Source organism: Chroicocephalus ridibundus, chromosome 6 (assembly GCF_963924245.1).
Source record: "Chroicocephalus ridibundus chromosome 6, bChrRid1.1, whole genome shotgun sequence".
NCBI classification, from domain to species: domain Eukaryota; kingdom Metazoa; phylum Chordata; class Aves; order Charadriiformes; family Laridae; genus Chroicocephalus; species Chroicocephalus ridibundus.
The window spans coordinates 31,134,458-31,159,594 of NC_086289.1; the positions used below are offsets into that span (position 1 = coordinate 31,134,458).

Consider the following 25,137-nt stretch of genomic DNA (forward strand, 5'->3'; position numbering starts at 1 on the left):
TTTAAACTTCTTTACTTTTTCTGTCCCACTAGTACTAGCAGACCCAAGAAACGTGACTTTGAATTAGTCTTGAGCTTTCCGTTATTATTGGGACTACTTCACATACCACTTCAGAAGTCGCCTCTATTACTTAAATGTTGTATTGAAACCATACAGGAGACTGCTCTGTGTATTGAAGGAGATTCCTTTTTAGGAAATAGTGTATTAGAATGGTATGTTAAAAACCAAATCTCTCCTTAAATACCAGAAAATCTCAAAGTCTTCACGATGGGACAGTGCCAGCAAAAATAAATGGTAAGGGACTTACCACTGCAGTGATAGATAATGCAGGGAAATTACTGCATCTGTTACTAAGGCAATCTTAAAGAATCTTCATGTCTGCAAGAAAAACTAGTAAAAATCAGCAGTGCTGGAGCTAGTGAAATAATTTCCGAACAGTTCCAGTAAATAACAGTATTAATGCAAATACAGAGGCATTGCACTGTCATTTGAAGTTCCTTGCTTTCGCTGCTCTGTTTTCATGTTCTGTGATGATTTATTTCAATTTATCTATAGGAATGTGGTGTTACTGAGTCTAAAACCAAGAGCTTCTACTGCTGCACAGTGAGGGGTTAAGCAGGCTAGATATGAGGGAGAGACAAAACAACCTGTGCCATAACTGCAGTGCAGTTCTGACATGGTGCATGTTTTTAGAAAACAAACATGCAACAAACTGATCATTTGCCACAGAAGCCCTTAAATTGCCATAGGTACTCCTAGTTTTTAACTGTATCTCTATCTCCTACTCATGATCCAAATCAGTCCAGATCATTAGCAGGAGACAGGGACAACAATTTCATACTTGAGCTTCCCAGAGGTCAGCAGAGACACTGGGGTGCAGCTTTCCTGCTGTGGAAAAGGACAGTTCAACATGTGCTCTTCAAGACAGCACCACAACCCAACAATTGAAATTTGAATTTGCCTGAGGGTCTGACTTTCATTTATAGTGACACTGTCCTGTCATACAAGGGGACAAACCAGGTTTGAATGCAAACAGATCCTTTTATTCTGACCATACTACAGAACCCTTCTGCTTGACCAGGAGTACAGTGTGACTGTGAGAAAAATCAGAAACTATTTCAAGTGGCATTTTCTTTGTGGTTGCTAGGAGAGTGACAGAAGGAAATAGGATTTTTGACTATTCTCTTTAGCTTGCTAGTAAGTTAGCAGCTGGAAATCCTAAAGCTTAGGGCATACATTTTCCCTGTATCTATTTGCACCAAGGTAAATAATTCCAAGTTAATATTGCTTATGTATTCATATTAATATAAGTTAATAACATGTGTTTATCTCTTGAAATCTTGTTCTTATAGGTCTGGGGGATGGAGTTCAAAAGACTTTGCACTGATTATCCACAACTTTGTGGTTTAGGCTAGGCAAAGGAAAGCAAGTAAGAAGGAAAAAATATTCCTGAAGGAAAATACTTGTAGTATTTTAAGATTGTTGGAGTCCTGAGGTCCAAAATATCTTGGGCAAATGACAGTTGTATTTCTAACCATACACCAAGAAATATATTTCTTTGCAACCATATAGCTCTGATAGTACATGCTAAGTAACTTGTGTACTTGAGGAGACAAAGTAGTTTTAGATTAGTCTCTCATGGGTTGCCACTTATATGGGAATAGGGTGCCTAAATGTCCTCCTATGTATTCTGAAGTCTCTTGGAAGGTCCAGAAGCTTTGAAGATAACCAACAAGGGGAAAAAGTTAATGCTAACAGAAGTGAGTTAATAACCACATTCCCTCTTCTGTTATGTAATGTGATTAGCAAAGGAAAGAATTAATTAGCATGATATGAGGCAGGAGATTGACACTGTTTAAATTTAGGATACAACTTTACACTGACTGATTTATTTACCAAAAGTAGATACTAGTCAGTTGATTTAATTTCAATCTTCTTCCTTCACAGACATTGCCAGAAAACCTTTTTAACAACCTGCCCCCACCTGAGGACCTTTCTGCTCCACTTCATACAGAATGCTTGGCTCTGGATCTCCTTGCAGAAAAGTCATGGCTATTAGGTGACAAGGTCTAACAGGAAAACATCACACAGACATGTGGAATCAGGTACATTTAAAACTCCCATTCTGTAACTCTTCTTTTACAACCACCTGCACTATCTGTTATATTGAGGTCCCAAGCCTTGATTCACATAGGCATGTAGTTTCTATTGCTCTGTCCCACAGCTGATGTGAGAATTAATTTAGGTGACCAAATCTTACAGACATTTGATAACCTGGCATTAAGTAATATTTTCCTCAAAATTTCACTGAAGTATTTAAAAAAAACTGGCTTTGAAATATGGTGTAGATTATCAGTGCTGACAGCCTAATATGAAGTCTAATTATTACAGCAGTGCAACAAAAATAATGAGGGACTTAAAAGTGCAGGTGATGAGTTAAATACTATATTAAGCAAGATGTCTGCAGTCTACCAAAGACATCAGCTATCAGACACCTGTAGAATAGCATGCAGAAAATAGCCAAAATATATAATCTGTACTGAACAGTGGTGCTAGTGACTACAGTGTATGTATCCAACATACAAAGTAATTCCAAAGCACAAAGCAGGAGGTGATAGCCAAAGATAAAAGGAGCTGGAGTTCGTAGCCTCTGAATTCAAGAGATTGAAGAGCCAGATCTGGTTGTATAGGGCTTGATAACAAACTCAGAGTGCACCATACTGCCCTTAATGAAACATGAGAAATCCAGTATAAGTAAACTCACATACCTGGGTACTGCAAAGAATCTAGAACCTGGAGGTGGTAGGATGAGGAGCTGTTGCAGTGACTGAGGAGCCTCCATAGTGCCAGCAGCCCCCCACCAGGGCCAGACTGTGGGCCCTGGAGAGCAGTAGCAACCAGAGACAGAGCAGCTCACAGCCAGCAGCAGAGTCATGCTCTGCAAGGAGCAATAAATGTGAAACACCACCCTGTTAACTTTGAAAACACTGCTGCATATGCATGAGTTTTCCATTTTTGCACTACCTTGTATGTTCCAAAGTTTAGTGGAAATTCCCCTTACATAGAAGGTGGATGAAAAACAGAAAAACATAGTAAAGGGGAGAACAGTACAGTGGCGCAGGACAGAGAAGAGGAACGGAAGGAGACATAGCAAGGAACTGACTAAAGGAAGCAGTAACATACCATTCATCTAACAACAGTAACAAGAGGTGCCAGTCCCTTACTCTCTAGGAGCAGAAATAAATCTACTTACAGCATTAATCAGTAATGCCTGAAATCAATAATACATAACAGACTAATGGATCTGAAAAGTCATTAGTGGTGTGTAGGAAGCTTACTTCCTAAAAGTAATCTGCATGAACATTAACATTAGAGCTAGTCAGAGAATGGATAATCTTGCCTGTGGAAAATCTGATATTATATCTTCAAGTGATATGAAAAGCATAAATTCAGGGGGTTTGCTTGAAAAGAAATGTCAAAATAAGTCTCTTGATAGGTCCCTTTCAATATTTTTGCATTAAGCTTCTAAACTAAAAATGTTTATTTCAAAAATGTGAAAGAATGCAGATATTCAAGGGGCTTTTTCTCCAGTTTTTTCATCAGTAAAACTACTGGAAAAATATCTATTTGAACTGTCTTTTGCTAAGGGACAACTATTTAGAATTTTTTTAGTAAAGCTGTAACTAGCACCAGAAGTGAATGATGTGGGAAACAATGAAATACAGTGACTATGCCATCTTGCTACCTTTCCCTTTAGCTAGATAAAAAGCCAAGTAATTTTATCTATTGTATCTAGACAATAAAAGGCTGTTCCGTTACAGGGATGTTTTGTTGCAGGTTTTTTCTTATTCTTTAGACAGATGGAAAAAAGCTGCAATGGCTGTGATAAAACTAGTAAGTCAAATCAAATGTATTTTTTTTAAGGAATATCTACTGACACCAAATGTGTTCATCTTGCTAATGGTTCTGGCATAACATTTATGTGAGAGGATTACAAATTTGTAAAGCAAGTCTGTCACAATCATCTGTTCAAAGAAGGGACTCCTCTGGAAGAGCTGCTGTACTTAGACAAGAATGGCCTTTGAATGTCCAAAGCAGATGAAAAAGGTCCCTTCCAGGCTCTGCTCCCCAAAAGACAAATATCTCTATTAAAAAGTAGCATAGGAACAGCATGGGAGGAGGTATCTTTCATTTCCACCACCCATGACAGGGGAAAAACTTTTAAGATAGTTTTCAGAAAAAAAATTCTGAAATTCTGTATAAAATATTTTTAAAGGCAACCAGCAGACATTTGAGACCTCCAAAAGTTAACAGAAATGCTGATAATATTACTTCCTTCTCACTCTGAAGGAGATTTAGTAACTTCAGGCCCCACTACTAGTTTGCTTTCCTTTGGTTTTTCCCTTTGGTCCCTTTCTTTTTTTGACTAGAAGTTCCTATTTCCTTGAAAGGCAGGTTAAAAACAGAGTGTAGCTGGAAATAGCAAATGAGGTTAAATTCACTTCTACAGCAAGTCCTATTAGTCAAACTGGTTTCTGAAAACTGGGCAAGTTTCCAGAAGTGTTTATAGATAAAAAGGTATAAAATAAGATTGCAGAAGGTCTGTAAGAACCAGTGTGATAACTTAACATATTTGGTATCACTTAACCTCTATCAAACCTAATAAGGACATGAAGCTTATGGTAACTAAAGCATTTGCTAAGTCATATTGATTTTAATGTTGTTTGTGTGTGGTATATTAAAGCATAGTTAGCTTTAACAGCCCCTTTGCCAGTTCGGAAAGTAGGTATATGACCATTTCACTGACTAACATAGATCCTTGCTAAACAAGTGAATAATTTACTGCGCTCAAACCATAGAGGTCCAGCTGTCATCCACTGAACTGGACTAAAGCAAACTCTGGTAAAAGCAAAAACTCTCAGGTGAGTTCTCAGTAGTAAGAGCAATAGCCACCCTGAACACACACGTGTTAAATCCTATAATGGTAGGCATTGGAAGGGCGTTGTGTACTTTCAGGAGTTACATGAAGAGAAGAATCACTTTATATAGTGTTACACATACCAACCTACCAGTTCAGAAGATGTCATCCTAAGGGTTGGAGTCCTGTTGAAAAGAAATTGTGACTATAACTGGAAGAAATTAACAGTAGGACGGCCTCAAAAAATTGCACTCAGATTATTTAAGTAGTGTTCTGTGAAAGCTTGAGAGTTCAAGCAACAATTCATTTACCCAACTTATGCCGTTCTTGTTGTACTGGAGATACTGCCTTAGTGAAGTAATTTCTTTTCTCACTTTTTTCACCTTACTCAGTTTCTCATCCCCCACCCAATTTACTGTTCTTTCATTTTCCTCCCACCCTTCATTTCTCCCTTCCTTTTTCCTCCAAGTTTTCTCTCATTCATTCCTCTGTTACTTATCCTTTCTTCATTTTAATATCTTCTTGTCTCTGTGGAAGACTAAATACTTAGTTTTGTAGGAAATTGGACAAACACATAAGCAAGCTATTTTTCTTAACAGGGAAGTGGTGGACCATATCAGCAGCAAACTAATCTCTGGGAGTCTAACAGTAATTGCGTGGAATAATTCAGAGTTTTGTATCTGCCAGTCCCACTCTAATGTTGTGTTCAAGAATTCTTTGCACACCCAGCAAGCTAGCAAGTACACAGACTTTGTAACAAGACCTTTAAAAAAGATTTCACTGCAGTATTTGGCACAAACTTAGGAACTTTTTGTTAGCTAATGAAGGAAACTTCCATTGTAGAGGATAACATTACTTGATGGTAAAACAAAACCAAGGAAACAGTTTTCCCCTACAGAGTAAAGGCATATTACTGCATCTTGCTGCATATAACACACTAGTTATATTACAAACATTTAGAAAAGCCTACACTTACTCTGAAAAATAACAGTTTAAAAAAGTCCACACCCAGTGCTACAAGAATATAACTATATAAAAGCTATTTCAAAGATACAGCTGTTTTGTTAACTAGATATTGACCTGGTTATTTGCAAGTTAGTCCTAAAATAGCATCATTCTGGTTTTAGGAGCTAGATAAGTAGAATGGAGGTATTTTCTTTTAACAAATAGCACTAAGTTAAGGGGAGCTTTGGTGGTAGTTCGTGAACTACTAGAGAATCCATTTTACAGTCTATTGGACGCTAAATAATGGAACTGGGTTTGTGCACATTGTTCCTTCATTTGATTACATTGTTCAAGCAAATGCAATTGCAGCAAGATTAGCTACCTTCTGAGATAAGACTCAGCTCAGCCAGAGGCAGCTGTTAAAGTTTCATACCTTTCACAAGCAATTAACTGCTTTCAAGTAAGCAGTATCTCATAAGGAAGGAATGGGGGATAACTTGTTCTGCATGAAATAAGGAGGCAAATTCTGACTTCTTCGAATACAGTTTCATTTGAATAGCTATTCATTTTTAATTTGAAAGCATTGACAAGGCACAATACCTGTACTTACAACCTATTTTATCACGTGACAAAACTGCAGTGCCTTGTCTCCATCTCTTCTGCAGCAGGATATCCAGTGCAAATTTGTTACATTATACATTACATATACTATAGAAGTATCTTTTTTTTAAGCAAAATGATAGCTCCAACTAAGAAAGACTTTCTGATACTGTACAGCAAGTATTTTAGCAAAGAGTCCAAGTCTTTAGAAAGACTTCTTGACCACTCCTTTTGTGCTAGATCTCACCTTCTGCAGTCACTTCTCTCCTTTCTTTGTTATCAGCTGTGATGAAAGACATACAAGAACCTTCTGTATCTATAGAAAAAGATTGTTCTTTTTGTTGGAGGTCCACATTTCTCAGACTTCTCTCCATTTTGGAAATAATGTTTGATACAATCTCAGGTGTATACACCTCTCTATTCCCCTACTATCACTTGGTCTGAGCAATTCTCAGCACTTGAAAACCAAGTTACACCATGACTTACCTACCATTCATTTATATGATTAGATTATATTATCTGTTAGATTATGATTAATCACTAAGTAGATCTCTAGAAAATTTAATTTTAAGAGAAATACATACTATTTCTGTTACTTCTCCAAGCCACTTGCTCTAGTGCAGCTGGAAATGGTTCAGCTTTTACAAAACAATATCATATGATCACTTATGTTTTCCCTAGCCAGCTGATCAGTTTGATTATAGCAAGAGGAGAAAATAGCAGCAAAATATTTTCTCAACTGTTAGAGAAAAGATTGAATATTCTGACACTACTGATCAGGAGAGCTGGGACATTAAAAATATCTGAAACATGAGCTACCAGTAATGACCACCATCTCATAATCACTTACCCTTTAAGGAAGTTCCTCGTCTGGGTGTTGCAGCAAGATTTGTAACACCTTTATGGACAGTCTGGTTCAGCAGAGAAAGGCTGAAAACCATTGCTATAATCCACAGTAGGCATCAACAATTGTTTCTAGTCCTTCTCATGATATACTACAGTATTGTCCAAATTAAATTGTAAATTTCAATTAGTAAAGAGAGCACCAGTTAGTCTGTTTATTAAGGATCCTGGGACACTGTCACAAGAGCTATAATAAGAGAGACCAATTCATGAAAGATTAAGTTTTAACATGAATAGACTTTCCTAAACAGGGCTTTATTGCCAGGGCTCTGACTTTAGCTCAAACAGTGGATGTAATTCTCAGTTACATTTGCCAGAAGCAATTTTCAGATGCAATAAATCAGCACAGGATAACATACATCAGTGGTTCCTGCTCCATATTTGTCACTTAAGATTACAAGATGAGAATAATTGTATATGCTTAGTGAGCCCCATTACCTTCACCTGAACCCTGAAATTCAGGGCCAGTGATTAACTGAAGGATATGGACTCTGTGATCTCAAAGGTCCTTTCCAAGCATGAAGATTCTATGACAGCTTGCTTCTTCCAGCCTTTGAAAGCCTAAGGATCCTAGGGGATACTGTGGTGCCTATAACAGGCTAGATGGAATTGCTTATTTACTCATTACTTAATAGTAGATACCATTGCTTTAAGTTACTGCAGAATTAGAGTTTTATATGCAGGAAAAGGATTTACACCAATTTGAGTTTCATATATGAATCAAGTGCAGCTTATACAACAGTGATTTATAATGTGAATATGAACTTCATAGATACAAAGAGAGGAATGCTTGGCTAATGTACGATTAATAGAATTGAATATAAGGCTTTAAATGAAAGTGGAGTTAATGTTTTTAACAAAACTGACTGCAATAGTCTGAATTAGCCTTCAAAGACCCTAGAAAAATAATGGAAATGATAAGGATCAAGCTCTTGCTTTTCACATAGAATGTTCTTAGGCATGGTTCACCAGCAGAAGTTTTACTGAACTAAGCCCATTCATAATAATCTTACCAAATTAATGCCATTAATTAACAAACATGAGAGAACAAGAGAAATACTTAAAGTATAATTTTCAGCAAGTGAAATTGGTGCAAAAAGCTTTGTACCAAGAAACAGCGAGGGGCAGCAGCTCCCCAAGGAGCTGGAAACCAGACACAGCAGCTCAGCCAGGAGAGCAGGGACCTCCATCAGCCAGGATCCAGCCCCACTGTACCTAAGAAAAAGTAAGTAGGACAGGCAAAGAAAGAGCAATTAAGAGTCTAGATCCTCATGCATGCCCCTGAAAATAATGAGGCAGATCTGAATCAAGAAACCATGTCAGAATCAGACCTACTAAGAATAATCAGGTCAAGGCACCTTAATGAATGAGAGCTAAGCCAAGAAACCAGAGCTAAGACCAAAAAGTCATAAACACAGCAGGGCTAGAACTTCAGACTAGCAATATACCTGCAATAAGCTCAAACAGGAAGCAAGTATCCAGGGCTGAGCTTAAATAGAGCTCCTGGGCAGAAGGAGTGGGTGGAGGCAACCGCTGACGCTGGTCAGGGCAATTAAGGCCTGTTAGTTCACTCAAGGCTCTAGCAGTTTGAAAACACTGTTGCTTCCCCTAAGAGCAGCTGATTTACTAATATCTACTAATTTACTAATATCTCATGTTGCATTTAAGCTCACCATGGTTTCTTTTCAAGTTCCTGAAGTGAATGATATTTAAGTGATTTTTCAGCTTCTCTTTTATTCTCCATAAGTTGGACTTTAACAAGTTGTCAGATCAAATACACACGAGGCTGTTCATGGTTCCACTCATTTTATCAACAGAGCAAGAGTACTCTGAGTCAGGAAGAGAACAGAGGGCATGTCAACACCATACAATAAGCACCAAGCAGAGATGCTAGTTTGGATTGTGGAAGCAGAACGGAGACATTGGTACAACACTTCTTCCCAGCCAATTACTGAGAATCAAGTTTCAGTAACGCTAACTATTCTAACCATCGTGCTGTAGTAACTTCTGTTCTGTAAATTCTTTTGCTACTACTAGCTTCTCTGCACAGCGCAGTAGCACATGGTATAGGCACACTAAAAATAAAAAGAATAAAATAAAATAGATGGGGATAACAGTCAAGAACCTGCACCACCTTGTGCTCTTGGATGTCCCTATGTTGGATACATAAAAATCCTTGATATGGAGAAGGTATATGTGTAGCATGTTCTGCAAGGCACTTTGGGATATTCTTTACAATAGCAGTTGGAAGGAAAGAGAGCTGGCCACATTGATTCAAGGCACATACTGTGGGGCTCCTGCCATTTTGCAAACAGTAAACCCATTCGCTGCAAGTGAGCACAGGCAGGGAAAAATGTTTTGAGCTGTCACAAGGCTGTGAGGAATGTGATCACCTGCTGTGCAGGCACAAGTCATGTCCAGAGCCAGCTGTGCCAATAATCACTTGAAAATTAAATTGTAAGAGCAATGGGGCCTGTGTAATCCTGTGATACCTGTTTGAGACAGTACAATTCTTCCAAAATATCCTTGGTTTGTTCAAATACAGTATTTGTGTAGCTGTGGATTCTCTGAAGAATTGTGTTGCTTTTTTTTTTTCCTTAAGATAAATGAATTAAATGTGTCAGGGCCCTCAGTGACTAGGCCTTAATGGCACTAATCAACCTCATCGGGGACTTCTACCCACACCCACTGCCCATGGGCCCAGGAGCTCTACTTAAACTCAGGTCTGAGCCTTCAGTATCTAAGCTGTGCTGTAGGACTGGTGGTTTTATCTGGCTGTTGAGTCTAACTGTAACCTACAAGCTGCCTTTCTAACTTCATTTCAGGTTTGTCTTGTTTTGGGGGGGGGGGTCTGCTGGGTAGTTACTGGCTGCTCTTACTAGACCAGACCTGTTCTGTAGATCAATTTTTCTGGTTTCACCTCAGGCCCATGCTATTGCTACAACTTGTTGGATAACTGGATACTTTGTCCTATCTCAAAAATGTGAGAAGGCTGTTTTTTGTGGAGTACCAGAGGCCAAACTGCAACTCAAATGTGACCACTCCTGTTGTATCGGCCAGGTCCTACCACACTTTACAAGGGAGGCCTGCCAGGCCAGATGCTGTTCTCATAAAGCAGGCTATGGAGGAAAGGGAAGTAATAACATTCCCTTCTCCCCAGTGCAACATTTCTCACCACAGAATGAACTCTTCTTAGTGAGAAGCTGTAAAAGACTGCAAGGGTCAGCAGGCTTGCATTCTAAGAGTGTCAAAAAAAGGAGTTCCTTGCACTGGAAACCATACAGAAGAAAGACAAAAAAAGGCAGGAAAGCGAAAGTAGTATCTTCTTCTTGCAGTTCAGAAATGGGATATGAAGTGAGTAAGAGAGTTGTGTAAGTCATAGGAGAAGTACAGGTTGCCTGAGTTCCAGCCTCATTTAGAAGACCTGTGTGTCCTTGCTTGCACAGAAGGCTATATTCTTCTAGAAAGAAAAAAAATAAATAATTTTTGCCTCAGGGCTACTAACAGAGAGGATGTAGGCTGTTCAGTAGTCTGTGTACAGTCTGTATTTGTGGGTGTGAACTTGCTGAGATATGAAAAAAATTAAGCTGCTGGTTATAACTGCCTGGGAGTGGTCTGATGTGGCAGCAGGTACAGCCCAGTCAGTGGAGACTATGGCAGCAGAAACTACCTCAGCAGCATAATTATGTGCAATAGACCAGATGCTGTTTACACATGTGGAAATTATTTACTAACATTCAGAGATACTAATGATAGTAATCTTAGGTGCTATTACAGGAAATACTTAGTGATTTAATCAACCCTGACTGACTTTACAAGATACCCTAGCAAGGGCAAGAAAGGAAAATTATATTGTATTCTTGCCTTATGGAGATACAAGAATCTGTTTTCAGTGTAGGACTTCTGTGTCAAGTAAGTTTCTTCTGCATCAGTGTAGAGGAGGATCCTGTCATTGGGCAGGAAAACTACTTTCCCCCTTCACTTCTGCAATTCTCGCAGCCTTAACATTCTTCCACTTTCCTCCTCTTTGAGGCTGTCTGCATTTGGTTGTTAAATCACTTTTGCCCCACAAAGAACTGCTTTTTTCACAATGTTATGTATACTGTTTACATGACAAATAATTTGTCATGGAACCGTGGCCATAAGCATTAATGTTCAATCTAAGTCACGGGTCTTTCTAGTGCATCAGGCTACTGTATCTCAAAGGATACTGCCCTGCACTTAGCCTTCATGCTGTTCTCTAGCTTCCTTAGAGCCTTTCTTCAATGCTTGCATCCTTTTAAAGGGAAGGGCCCTCAGGGCACCGGTGGCCCTTGGTGCTTGCCTTAGGGAGGTAGTGCCACAGTCTGTAAATGTTCTGTTCACCTGCTGTCAGAAAGCTTTAAAGTTGTCGCCTTGTGGGAAGCACTTTTCTGATCCCTTCTACTACAATGCCAACAGTCCTTGGCAGAGCAGGGCCCTGGCTTCTCTTCTCATGCTTTCAGGCCCCAATGGTCTCTGCATGGGGTTCAGAGGTAAACACAGGCTGTGAAAACCCTAAATGGTGCATGGATGTGACACAGCCTTGTGAAGCTTTATGTGGAAATAGGAGTTGAGGCAGGAGGCCCTGTAGTGAGACAGCTGTCAGGCCTTGCGATAGCATGCTCCAGTCCACCAAATTAATGTACATAGCTCTGTCATAACAGTATCAGAAGGAACAGTCCTGCACTGACAGAGAAAAATAGTGCACATAGAAGAGATGCAACTTTTTTATCTTGTAGAATGTTAGGTTACAGGTTGCCATATTGAGTTTTTTTCTGAGGAAGAGTGACAAGACTATAAAAGGAAACAATAAAATACCTGTTAAGGAATGACAAGTTGGGGGTTAACTTTGGCTAGTAGCTTTTATTTAAAGTGAGTAAGAAAACCTAGGCTAAAACCATGTTATTATGTCTTCACATCTATTTTAATCTGAATTAAGAACATTTCTCTTTTTTCTAGTGTAGCAGAAACTATAGATTCATGTGTATCTTAAATGCTCCTTAATTACTGGTATATTGTGAGCTATCAAATAACTATTAAATATACATATGGTTTTATATAAGGGCAGACATTTGCAAACAATGGAAGCAGTAATATTCTGGTATGTCAAGGCCTATTTACAGAGTGACTCTTGGGTACACCTGTTTAACTAACGGAGCCGTTCAAACCTAGTGAATAGAAGTAATTCCCACTGATGTTTTATGTCAGGACCTACAGGGACATTTTCTGAGCCACAAATTATATAACTGAAGAGATTTACATATTTAAAGTTATTATGGCACAATACACTGTTGATAAGGAGATGACTGTAAATGCAGTTCTGTATAAGAGGATTGACTGTGCTCCATTTTGTAACATAATGACTTTAGTTAACTCCTCTCCTGAAAGAGACATCAAATGTTTGTGGGAGTCTTTCGGAGGTGAAAAAGAAAGTTTTTGATTAACATAAAAACTATTGTTATAAAGGTATAAGTAATGTTGATTAAGTTGCAGTCATCTAGTGATGAATGCCTTCCCTCAGGGCTGTTGGTGGGAAGATGCAAGCTTGATTTGTTATTGGCTTATATGAAGCCAAGCAGTGCTGTGGTGGTGTGGTGTGTGGCAGTGTGCACTGGGATAGTCTTTTGCTGCTGGGGATTTGCCTTGTAAGGAGGAAGCAAAACTCTTAGGCTAGTTTAGTTATTCATTTGGTTGTGCATCCTTCCTTTTAAAATAACTGAACTTCAGTGCCTTAGAAAACCCTAAACTGTTTCTACTGATTTAGCCACAAAACCACAGTTGTATCTAGCTGGATGGAAGCTAAATACAGTGTTGGAGAAACAGGATAGTTGCATTATTATGCCATCCTCTCTAGGTCCATCCTTTCTTGTCTTAAACGTGTCAGAGAAGCCAAGGTAGAAAACCCAGAAGAAATAGGAAAGGAAGAGAAGGAATGTGGTAAGGAGAGATGGATATGGATGTGAAATGCCAGAGGAACAGCGAGCAGGTGAAACAGACTGAATGAGGAATGATGATGGGAAAGACTACATGCTTTCTTTTTGCCTAAGAGTAGCGAAGTGTCTGGTTTGCTAGTTTTCACTCCCTGTCTCCACAATGATTACAGCTATGACTGTGCAGAAGGACTGATGTTCGGCAAGATGCAGTATGACCTGTCTTCTGTAGCTGCTCCTCAGCAAAGATACATATGTTTGGCTGTTCTGGGAGCCTGTAGACCATGTCTGTAGTTGCTGTATTTGATAACTGCGTGATGCTCTTGAACCTGTGTAACTGCAGATGGATTTTTATGATGCAGTCTGAGGAATGTCTGCATCAGCTGTACTCTGAAGTGTCAACCTAGACCACCTAATATCTCGGAGTGGCTATCATACTCCAGCACAAGTTCCCGGAGTCCCTGCTTGCTAGGTTCAAATTACATCTTTTGTAGCAAGTGATGGGCTATTAGACAGCCAGGTCTGACACATGGAGAAGTAGATCCCTTTTTGTTAAAGAACACCATCTGCAGAATTTCCTCAAGTAGGCAAAATCAGGAGTATGTCATACACAGTTCTTTGCAGGACTACATCACCTTTGTGATCAAATCTTCAGAGTTTTGAAAAGACGAACTGTTGCACAGTAAAAGGTGAGCATAGGTGGCCAATCATCACCTGTTGCTCTGGACTTGCTGCTTTTACTGCTTTTCCTATCTCTGGTAGTCCTCTTGCTCTGTGTGAGCGCTACAACTTAACTGAATGTCATGTTGTATTGTATCGTGTGGTGTGTTGGCAAACTCTACAGTGGAGTGGGACCAATAGTGCCAATACAGCAGTTCCCAGTGAAGTTCTATTTGCATTCCTTGTGAAGTGCTACTGCTGCCTCTACAGGATTCAATTTCCTTTCTATTTTTATATCATTTTCCAAGTCTGTAGTTAATATTAACTGACAGGGCCAGCTGAGAATATTGGGATTTCCTATTACAGATAATTAAGGAAAATACTAATTCATGTACAGACAGATGCCTCGTGGTAAACTGCACTGCATGAATATCATTGCCTTCACTGCTAATTCTGTTTCCTACTGTTTACTGAATCTGTCTTCTAGTTCTTCTAGTATAAGGTGCTAGAGGCAAAGAACAGGTTTTGTGGCAAGTAGACATGTAAAAAAGCTGCAGAGAAGCTCTTATTCTTAATTATTTCTCAAGTGCTGCTTTTAAGGGCCAGTTGTCCTAAATTGCTCTGTACCTAGAATATATGAGAGTTTGCATTTTATGCTTTCTTAATGGAGCTTGGAGGAGGACCTGGGAGGAGAATTTGCATTCATCTGTTGTGGTTTGGGCTTTTCCAGTTCACCTTGGTTATTACTAAATTGGTGTATGGTTCCATATTAGATTAGAACTGAGCTTCCTCTTTTGTTCAAAAGAGATACTGCCAGCAGTGAGCAGCGAGAGTGGGCTGCTCTGCAAGGTAGGCAGGCCAGGAGATGAGGATGAGAGCAAGGCAGGCGGAGGAAGTGGCCTCACTAATCCCACAAGACTTGTGCAGTAAGAGCAGAGAAGGGCCAGTGGCAGTTACTAGGGGTAGTCACAGTCATTGCTAGACAAGGCACTAGCAATGAGTCACGTCTGAGGTCTAATGAGAAAGCTGAGTCAGGGTCTGGATCAGCAAGGCACTACAACGTAGCTCAGCATTAGAGGCTACACTTCAGACCTGCTCAGCCAGACCAATGTGAGGGTCTGAACTTAAACACAGCTTGAAGTGAAGTGGAGAAAGTCCTGATGAGGCTTTTCACAGCTCTTGCAGATGAGCCTGACCCAGTGTTGCAGCTGCATTGTATCTGAGCTGTCCTTGGGTAGAGGGCACTCAGAGGTAGAGGTGGCAGGTTGCAGAGCCTGTTGGTGCACTCATGCAGCAGTTGTAAACTACTACATGCTCACTCTTGTCTTGAGCTGTTTCCTAGACAGGATATTAGATTAGATGGATCTACAATCTGATGTTATGGTAATGTGTTAAACCTTTCTGGCCTTGAAATAATTTTAGCTTAGACATGGAAGAACAGGACTTAAAAATTCAACTGAATGAACTGCCTCAGGCTGAGCAGGTCTGAAGTGTAATACTTTTGTAAAATAGTGTTTCCTTATTAGTTGTCACCATAAACATGTAACCAAGTACTTGAATAGCTGTGATCAGAAGTACAAAGCTGGCCTCTAACATCTTGTGGAATAGATCTGTTTCCTGGGAGATTGGCTGTTTATCTTGGCAGTTAAAAGAGCTGATAATTTAATCCCTGTTCTCTAGGAAGGAATGTGCTGTAGTCTCCTGCCTCATAACTTATCAACAAGCAGATGGGTAAATGTTGATTGTAACATGTCTGAGTACAATGAAACATGAGCAGAGAGGAAGGAGATCTAGTGCTTGCCTTTCGCCTTCTCAAGTGTCTCCTGCAGAGGGACATGAGAGCAGCTTCACTGGAGGCACACCAGTTTGCTCTCATCTGCCCACACTGGGTGCCAGCAGCAGGGACACTATGGCAGGTCTGGCTTTTACAGTCCTCTACCTGATGAAGATCTAGTTGGAGTGTGCAGACTCAGACCATCAACTGCCTGCAGTACAGGTGTGGCCTTCAACTAAGTCAGTCGAGGTGCTACTTTGGGGGAAAGGAATCCTTTCCAATTGTAAACAGATCAAACTTAATCTGGAATCAAGGAAACACACAAGTATGGCCTGAAGCAGATCAGACATTACACTTTAAACCTGTTTAACCAGAGGATGTTCGTTCAATTGAATCTCGAAGTCCTGTTCCTTAATGTCCAAGTTACCAATTTGAAGGCACTTTGTATGAATCAAAGCTACTAGGGGGCATGCTTAACACTCACTTCCTTGTGCTGTGAAGTACAGACTAGTTTCCTGGAGTTTCGCATGAAAGATGGGAAATAATACAAATAAACAGGATGTAAGTTTTATATAGCATGACTGTACTTGTTTGAGGTTGCTGAGTGCCCTTTAAGACAAAGATATGTCAAAGCTCTGTAACTGGATTTTGGCAGACTCCATTGCAACAGCTTGCTTTTCTAGCCCTGTTGTGCCTCTGCTTTTATCTGATTTTGTAAGTTCATATCTCAGCATGGTTAACTGATTATGGTCATTCTGATATCTGTTAAATGAACTGCTTTTTTCCAAGCTTTATTTCCAAGACCCTTAAAAAAAAGACCAAATGCTAGGGTATGCTATAAAGTAGTTGCAGAACAAAGACAATCCATGCACCTCCAAATTGCTACTAATTCTCTCTCTCCTCTCCCTTGGAATACTGCAAAAACAATGTCTAACCATGCACACTTTTTCTATTGATCTGAATAACCCACTGAGTGCTGAGACTTGTATTTCCTATTCATGCACTGCAGCCATCCTAACCTACAGCATTGGTGTTAGAGAGAAAGAGACATTCTGTGGGCTGCAATTTAAGCTGCTAGTATTAGAGAGCTGAAGTTAATATATTTGAGTGTATATGTCTGATGCCATTTTCAAAAAGCATAAGGATCTCTTGGCACTAACTTGGATGTACAGTTTATCATAGAATCACAAAATAGTCCTGGTGAGAAGGGACCTCAGGAGGTGTCTCATCCAAGCTCCTGCTCAAAGCAGGGTCAGTTCTAAGGTCAGACCGGATTGCTCAGGACTTTATCCAGTTAGGCCTTGAAAACCTTCAAGAATGGGAACTGCACAGCCTCTCTGGGCAACTTGTTCCCCTGCCTGCCTGAAAAGGTTTTTCTGTACCCGCAGTTGGAATTTCTCTTGTTATTACAGCTAAATCCATATTGTAAAACAAATGCGTTGAATTATAGTTCAGCTGTTTAATTGGGAGCAATGTCAGATGCAGAACACAATGCTGAGAACCTCTTGGGCCATAGGCGAAGTGCTGCTGACAGGGACAGAGGCTGATGTCTGTAAAATCTATGCTCCAGTAGTGGAGCATACAGGAGCCCTGCCCATGTGGCTCTTAATTACACATGGAGCTTGATGTCTGTAACTCTGTTGGAGTGGAGGCCATTACAGAAGCAGTGCCATGACACCAAAAGTACCCCAAAGTAAAAGATGTGTGTGTAAAAGTTCTACTGAATCTTCCATACCTCATTTTCCTAACAAGTTTTACACATCTTCCTCCCCTGCAATTTAGGCATGATTTGTGTCTGTCTGCTGCTGCTCATATCTTTGTAGAGCAGCAAAACCAGCATGAAATTGATGTGACCTTCTTTCACTGCTGCCCAAAAGGTTCTGAATAGCAGCCCTGGAACTGAGCAGGCTTGTTGACTTCATTCTGCAGCTGCATGACAAATCTGCCTCTAAGCCTGCAGTTTCAAGAAGACAACACTGCATCTGTTCACATAAAAGATCGCTTTTGGCGTGTCTTTTTTGAAATAATGAGAAATTTAAACTACTGGGTTTAAATGGAAACTTAGAAACAGGTGACTTGGGCTTCCTTCATTTGCCAAGAAAAGCTTCCTGCTTATCTTTGACAGAGGACTGGATGGATTATCCTCAATTTCATTTAAATATTTTCACTCCACATGTGGAGAACTTGGCATCTAATTTACAAGAAGCTTTAATCCTGGTATAATAATTATATTCTATTATGTGAATCTCTGTTTAGTCAAGGTATGACTACAAAGCCTCTTTGATTATTTTTTTTTTTATGGGCTAGTCCTTTCTATATGCATCTCTTTCTATATGCCTTTGCTTGTCACCATGACAACTTCCTATCAGTTTGTCTGACACTGTACTTCAGAGAAGTTACAGTTAACCCAGGACCTGAATGCAGAGTACCAGGGAGTAACATCTGAGCATCTGATTTCCATGGGGTCATGCATAGTTCTGCTCTGCTGAAGTCTGATGCATCCATGTATGCAATTTTAAGAGAATTTTAAGAATGAAGAACAATATTCTTTTACCAGGTCTTCAAGCTGCAACACACGGCAACTTCTCCAGTATCTTTTAATTCTAATTAGGTGCACAGGTTTATAAAGCCAAACTTATGGACATGTTTGTAAAATCAATGTTTAACTACCACTTTACAGTTTTATAACCTGACTTATAAAAATGTCTCCACATTTCCTTTAGAAATTAATCACTTCATAGTCAAGCTTAGAAGTTTTTTATTATCGAGTACTGGAATCAGCACTTAATTGGCGAGTATTCTACCATAGAACTAAGCTGCCTTACACCTGTCTATATGCTTTTCAGTAACCTAGAAAACTATTCCTGCCCGTGCAAATCTGTCTGATCTGCTCTGTCAGGAGCTATTTTTCAACTTAAACTTTGGTGCTCAGAGAGATCTGTGCATTCTTTGTTCTGAGATGCCTGGGCTGATACTTTGTGAGGTGTGCTGATTTATGGTGCTGGTTGGTGCTCATTGCCATGCTTTCTTGCCACTCCATACAGCATTTTTGTTGTCTTGGGAGAGTTTGCACTGGAAACTGGCAAACTTTACCAAAACAGGCTTTTGGACAGGAAGCTTCAGTTCCTTGAAGGAAGGATTTGCAGGACAAAGAGTTCAAAAGCTTATTTGGAGCATCTAGCTTTGCTCAGCCATATCTGAAAGTGCCTCAATGTTAGAGGCGAAACAGAGACAACTCTAAGCCTGCCAGAGGTAGTAAGGGCAAAGTTTCCTCATGAAATGTGAATGGCTTGACCTATGTCAGTGATGTTTATTGCCAACTGTTTGGTGAGACTGTGGTTTAAAAACTTTGCATATGTTACTTCCTTGTCAACCTCAGAAGGAAACCCTTGATCACAAATTATCTTAAACAGAAATATTCATGTCCATCCAATGAACTAGCTTACATAGTGGAGCCTAATGGTAGATGGAGGTATTAGTCTGCTGCACAGAGCAGTAGTACCGCTTCTGTGTGTTGCATTGATTCTGCATGTTCCACCTGGCAGCTGCTGTGTCTGTGAATGCACATCATGCATATTACCTCTGTTTTCAGTGTGTAAAGCCTTGCATCGTGTTTGGGGTTTTTTTTTGAAGAGTTGTAGTTGGATAACTTGAAAGATGCACAGGAATACTCTCTTTTCCTAAACAAAATATCTCAAGTATCTGAAAAGGAAATTGGTTACCCTTGGATGCGTTATCTGATCAGAAAGGCATGTAGAAATGTGACAGCTACAACTATTTCCCCAAGAGCTGCTTGTTCCAGTTTTTGCTAAAAGGCCACTGGAAATACCTTATTTGAATCACGGTCCTGGAAATGGGCTATTCCCTCTGTTTTGCCATTGATAAAAGCCTTCCAGAAGGAGTTCTCTAGACCTCATCCTAATTTTAAAATCTCACGGCAGGAGGATAAGAAAGCTGAGTTTTGTATTGCCTAACAGAAAAAGAAAGCACAAAACACTTAATGTGAAGGGGGGGGGCGGGGAGCGAACATGACTCCCAACGATCTTTTAGGAGATTTATTGGTATGTATTCTTTTACAAGTGGCTGAAGTTTTGTTCAGAAATACCTGTATGACCTACAAGACTAATACAGCTGTGACAAACTAGTTCAGCACTACAAACAGCAGGGATTTGTCAGAAGGAAAACCATGATCTCAGCTGTTTGTGCTGCTGATGAGATTTTAACTTTGGGAATCCATGCTAAAATGCATGCATTTGAAAGCACATGAAGATGTATTAAATTATTTACTTTTTGACTATAGTTATATTAATGAAATGACTAAGGAAATTGTTGGAGACATGTCCCGGTGTACTCTAAGCCAAAAATCCACTAGACTATTTTAATGTACTGCTGCCAGTAGCAAAATGTATGACTTGACGATATCTTTAGAGTGATAAAAATACAGTTCCAAGTAGTTAATAAGCAGATGGAGTCAAAATTCTATTTTGAAAAATAAACACAAAATGTTTCATTAACTGTAAAACCAAATTGTAGCATAGTTCTTAGCCTGAGCTGCCAAAAAAAAAATGTATTAGTGATCCTAAGGGCAGGTGCATAAATTAATGGTTCTGCATTTTCAAGAAATGTTTGGTAACTTCTTTATTTACCAGTAGATGTCACTGGAGCCCAGCAGAGAGCTATTGTTACTTTGAAACATCTTTTCTGCTTAATTGAACCTTTATTTCATAGAGAAATGTTTGGTATTTGTACGTATTGATGTACATCCAGTAAAAATGAAAAACTGCAATCAATGCTGTTTCAAATATGCTTTTTTCCTGTCTCAGCTACTGATAACTGTTGGTGGATAACTCAATGGATTGAGAAAAAATTCAGACTTTTTCTTTCCTCTGCAGTATGCCTGAATCTGGTCCAAGCTGATAATGACCAAAGTGATTATTCAGTCCAAAGGTGAAGCCAGTTAGCAGTGCCTGTATGATTACTCAGCCTTTGCCCAATCTTCCATTTTGGGGGTGGGGGAAGAAGATGTAAAATCAGCCCAAAAGACAAAAATCTTCAAATTTTTTTTGGCACCTGTGCTGAAAATTACACAGTCTGGGAACTGAATGGGACAGGAAGGACCCATCAGCCACAGAGCAGCTCTCTAAGACTGAGAAAGCATTTGGGGGGGAAAACTAGTGGAAGCTCCACTTCTGGTGTCTGTAGGTACCTAAGTCTGGAAATAAGCAGTATGGTCATACTGATGTCAGATGTGTTTTTCTTCCAGTCTTAAGTGTAAATTACTTCCAAAGAATCTATATAATCACATGTCATTAGTTTTATGCACTTGTACTTTATTACATGGATGTGTTTCTGAAGATATGGATCTTGCTTCCTACACCTTGCATTAGAAGACACAGCACTGTGCTGAACGAGACTGCTTAGGATTGAACTGAAGTAGAACATGGAATGACTTTTTTCTATTTTAATGAACTGTAGTTCTTGTCTGCTATGTGTTTGCTAGACAGGTGATCAGCAAAGGTATTTTGATTGTAATGCGCTTTCAGGTATGCTCAGGTGTTTGGTATCTGAAAGGCATAAAAAAGTACAAAGTAGACATTTGTGGCTAACACATAATGTTGAAGCCACTTGATATCATACATCAAAAGATAAAAGGGGAGTTAGGTTTTATTTTTCCCCCAGGTATGGTAAAAGACTTTTTCTTTATGAAAACCACAAGGGAGACATTTTGAGTTAGTTGAAGCAGTCTTAGTTTGAGCCTAAGCTCTTGTATCAGTACATTCCTCCCGTCTCTTTCAAATGTTTACCAAGAAGTGACTGTGGTACACAGTAAACTTTTATCTCTGAAATTCAAGGTCGCACATCCAGTAGCATACCACTATCGCATAAGGAGGCTGCTGCAGGCCAATCTATTTTTAGGATAATAATGTTCTTTTGGACAGCAAATGCACTGCCTGTTCTGTTGCTAGATCCAGTAATGAGTCATTTCTTTGATATGTCTAAAGAACCAGTCAATACACAGGCTGGTTTTAGCCTTTTGTTATCTTCTTTAAATAAATTTCTGAAGTACTCTGCCACCACTCACTCGTTAACAGGCACTCTATTGCATGCTGTAGGATGATCTTTGACCACTCCACAGAACATGGGTACGTTGTACACAGTGAACCCTGTTAAGTGCGGACAGGATTGCAGAACTGGCATGATGTATAGCCCTCCATGTACCAGTCTTGTGCAACAGGTAGAAGACGTTGCAGCTTTTTTTGTGGTTCTGCATTGTAATTTGAATAAAGGTGAAAGTAATTTGTTCAGGGCTGTATTCCGGCAAGAAACTAATGAAGTCACTAACTGATAATTTGTTGCCTCCTACCTTCCCACCCTCATTTAATTATTTTTTTTTAACTTTCATTTTATCAGCTTAATTTGCTAGATAGTTCATTTAGTCTGCCATGACTTTCAGGGACATGTCCATTCAGTCCTCCTTAGTCCTGCAAGTTGTAATTCTCCGTGGATTCTCTTTTTCCAGTTGCAGTTTATGTTGCTGTTCTTTGTATCATAACACACAACCCTCAAAGACCACGCATACTGGTCTCAGTGTAGCAGCTTAGTAGTTTGACCTGATATTGCTATGGTTTAATGTTTTGTAACTGCTGAGTTAGAAGTACTTAATTACTGGCCAAGTTCTACTCTTTCTAAAAAGTACAAACAAGTACTTGGGAAATACAGAGGTGAGAACAAAAATCTTGTAAATAAAAACTCAAAAGGGAACTGAGTGATTATAGCATCTGCATATAAGAGCCACACACAAACCTAGTAATCAAAACTAAGAGGACAAAGGAACATAAAGCATAAGTGTTGGTCACACACAAGGCCTTTTTAAACTGGTGAGGGAAGCAAATTAGCAAAATAAGCAACAGAAATGGCTGCTACCCTGTTGCTGGAGGAGGAATAGAATAGGATAATGAGAGTCCCACCAATGAACTCTTTATAAGAACAATTTAAAATGCTAGTTGCTTGTTGTGTTCCCATGTTTGCCCTTCCCCAACAAGCACTATGCTCTTGCATTTTTGGTAGCTTTCCTTCAGGGCTGCTACCATGAAGACAGACATAAATTCAATAATAATGTGAGACAATAAGTACTTAAAAGAATTAAAAAAAAAAAAAAAAACAAAAACAAAACTTCAGGGAGATGATAAGGTTGGTATTGACTCTGGTCCTCCTATAAGGCTGCAACAAGTCTCTGGCATTTGAGAGAGTCAGCCCCCTTTTATTTCATAACAACACAATGGAAACTTTACCTGACCAAAGAACCTAGACTTCCCTTGCTGCATTTAAAGTTAGGCTGCATCCTTACTGCACACAAGGGTTGTGGGTTATTTTTTTTTCCTGAAACACCTTGGCATGTTGTAAAACCTTCATGGGAAACAGCACAGGTGGTTACTTTGTCAGCAGAGCTTGCTGAGATAAACTGCATGGCAGAATAAAGTTCTGACCCTGACAATTATAACAAGGTGAAAGCTACTTTGTGCTTTTCCCACTAGTATTTTGCTACAGGTTTTTCCAGTAGACTTGCAGGCTGATCACCTAGGGAAAAAAGCCTGCACAGAACAACCACTGAGAACTTAGCCGTAGGTGAATGACTGTTCTTGGTTCATCAAGTAAAACTAGTCTTTCCAGAGGCTGTTACGTTGCAGAGACGATGCTGCCTCTCTCATGATTGCAACAGATGGGTGTGCAGGCTGGAGAGAAGGTGGAGTAGTGCAACTTTTTCTTCTAGCTGCCTGGGTCTGATTTGTTAGTGCCACAATCTGGGGAAGTCCTTTTTTTTTCATCACAGAGAACTGGCCCTCTGCTGCTCTGTCCAGTGATGCTTGTTTTAACCTTTCAGTTACTCAACTTAATGCCTTGGTTTGACCACCTCAAATGAGAAGACAGCTACAATATGATGCAAATACTGAAAAATATGATCTGAAACTGTATAAAGATCCCCTATTTGAATGCCTTTCAGTCTTACTTTTCAGGGTGCAGTCAGAAATAAGCAGTATGCTACCCATTGGAAATACCTCACTAAGAAAAGCTATATTCTTGACAGAAAATCACACTTCCCTGTACACTGGGTTGCAGACCTCCCCTTCCCTCCCCACCCCACCCCTGTACATTCTGCTTTGTGGTCTGCTCTGATCGGGCCCCTGCAGCTCTCAGTGCAACCCAGCTGTTCTCGCCCACTCCCATGCTGCTGCTGGTGCTGAACTTCCTCCAGCACGCGTTAGTAGTGATACTAATGTATAAATGACTATTTTCAGAGCTGTTTCAGGGAGGCTGACTAAAGCATGGTAATTAGTTACTTAATGTGTCTCTTGACCCTCCCTTCATCTTTGCTATGCAAATAGCAAGGGGGAAATTTTAGCCCCAGTGAAGCAAAATGGCAAAGCCCTGAGTGTTCTCACCCTTGCTTGCCGTGTGTCACTTGAAGGACAGGAACAGGAGGAGACTGATGTTCTGCAAAGAAAAGGCAAAGCATACTGAAATGTTTAGCATTTTAAGTGGCACTAATTGGGACATGAAAGCACTGCAGCAGCTGTGAGTGCAGCAAGAACAGCAGGACGTCCTCTTCTCCCCCATCTCTTCCCACCTGGACAAGAGGCAAGGAAGAAAGTACTAAAGGAAGCTGGAGAGAACTTGGGAGGCAAATAGTGACTGGGCTGAGACCCATAAGAATGGGGAAGAGGTGAAGGAGAAGGTGCTGAGTGGACTGAGGGGAGTGGTCTGGGCATGAGGAGAATGGGGAGACCCTTCCTGTGAGTTACTATTTGCTGCCGGGGTGGTGATTCACAGGGAAGCAGGGCAATGGGCAAAAGAATATTGAGCTTATTCTCCTGTTTGAGGGGGAAGGAATTGAGCGAGGATGCATTATGCTGTTAATTCATGTACTTGATATGAAGTGCTATGGTCCTTTTAAAGTCTGTTTGAAGTCTCACTTTTAGTTGATGTTACTGTCAAATGCTTGTTTTTGTCCATGAGGCAGCACTAAGAAACCTTCCTGACAGCTTCTGGAAGGATATGACTGTCTCCATCTCCCCCCAGCGTATCCGCTGCATGGGAAACCTTCAATTTTCCTACTGCATTGCCTCACTTTTCTTTTGAAAGAAACTCAAATTTTCAAATGTTTCAATGGCTGCCTCAAGACTGAATTACGTGAAAGGCTCCTTACCAGGCTACAGCTCATTTTGAAAAGTCTGTGTTGTTCCCCCTGTGGAGATCTCAGCACAGAACCTCAAAAAGAGAACTGGGAGGGTTCTAGAGTCTATTAATATGTGATGTATCCAAATAACTGTTCTGTCCTTATATGTTCCTTCTACTGTTACACTTTTATCTCTCTTATCTCCAGCTTT

General features: G+C 39.9%; 1 protein-coding gene across 3 annotated transcripts in view; it reads left to right on the plus strand.

Moving 5' to 3' along the window:
* WAPL (WAPL cohesin release factor) overlaps nucleotides 1-25,137 on the plus strand; it is a 160,231-nt gene that overhangs the window by 57,907 nt on the left and 77,187 nt on the right. For all 3 annotated transcript variants that reach the window (XM_063339144.1, XM_063339145.1, XM_063339146.1), the window contains one exon: nucleotides 1,948-2,105. The gene's annotated coding sequence lies outside the window, so the exon portion shown is untranslated. The remainder of the gene's footprint in view (nucleotides 1-1,947; nucleotides 2,106-25,137) is intronic.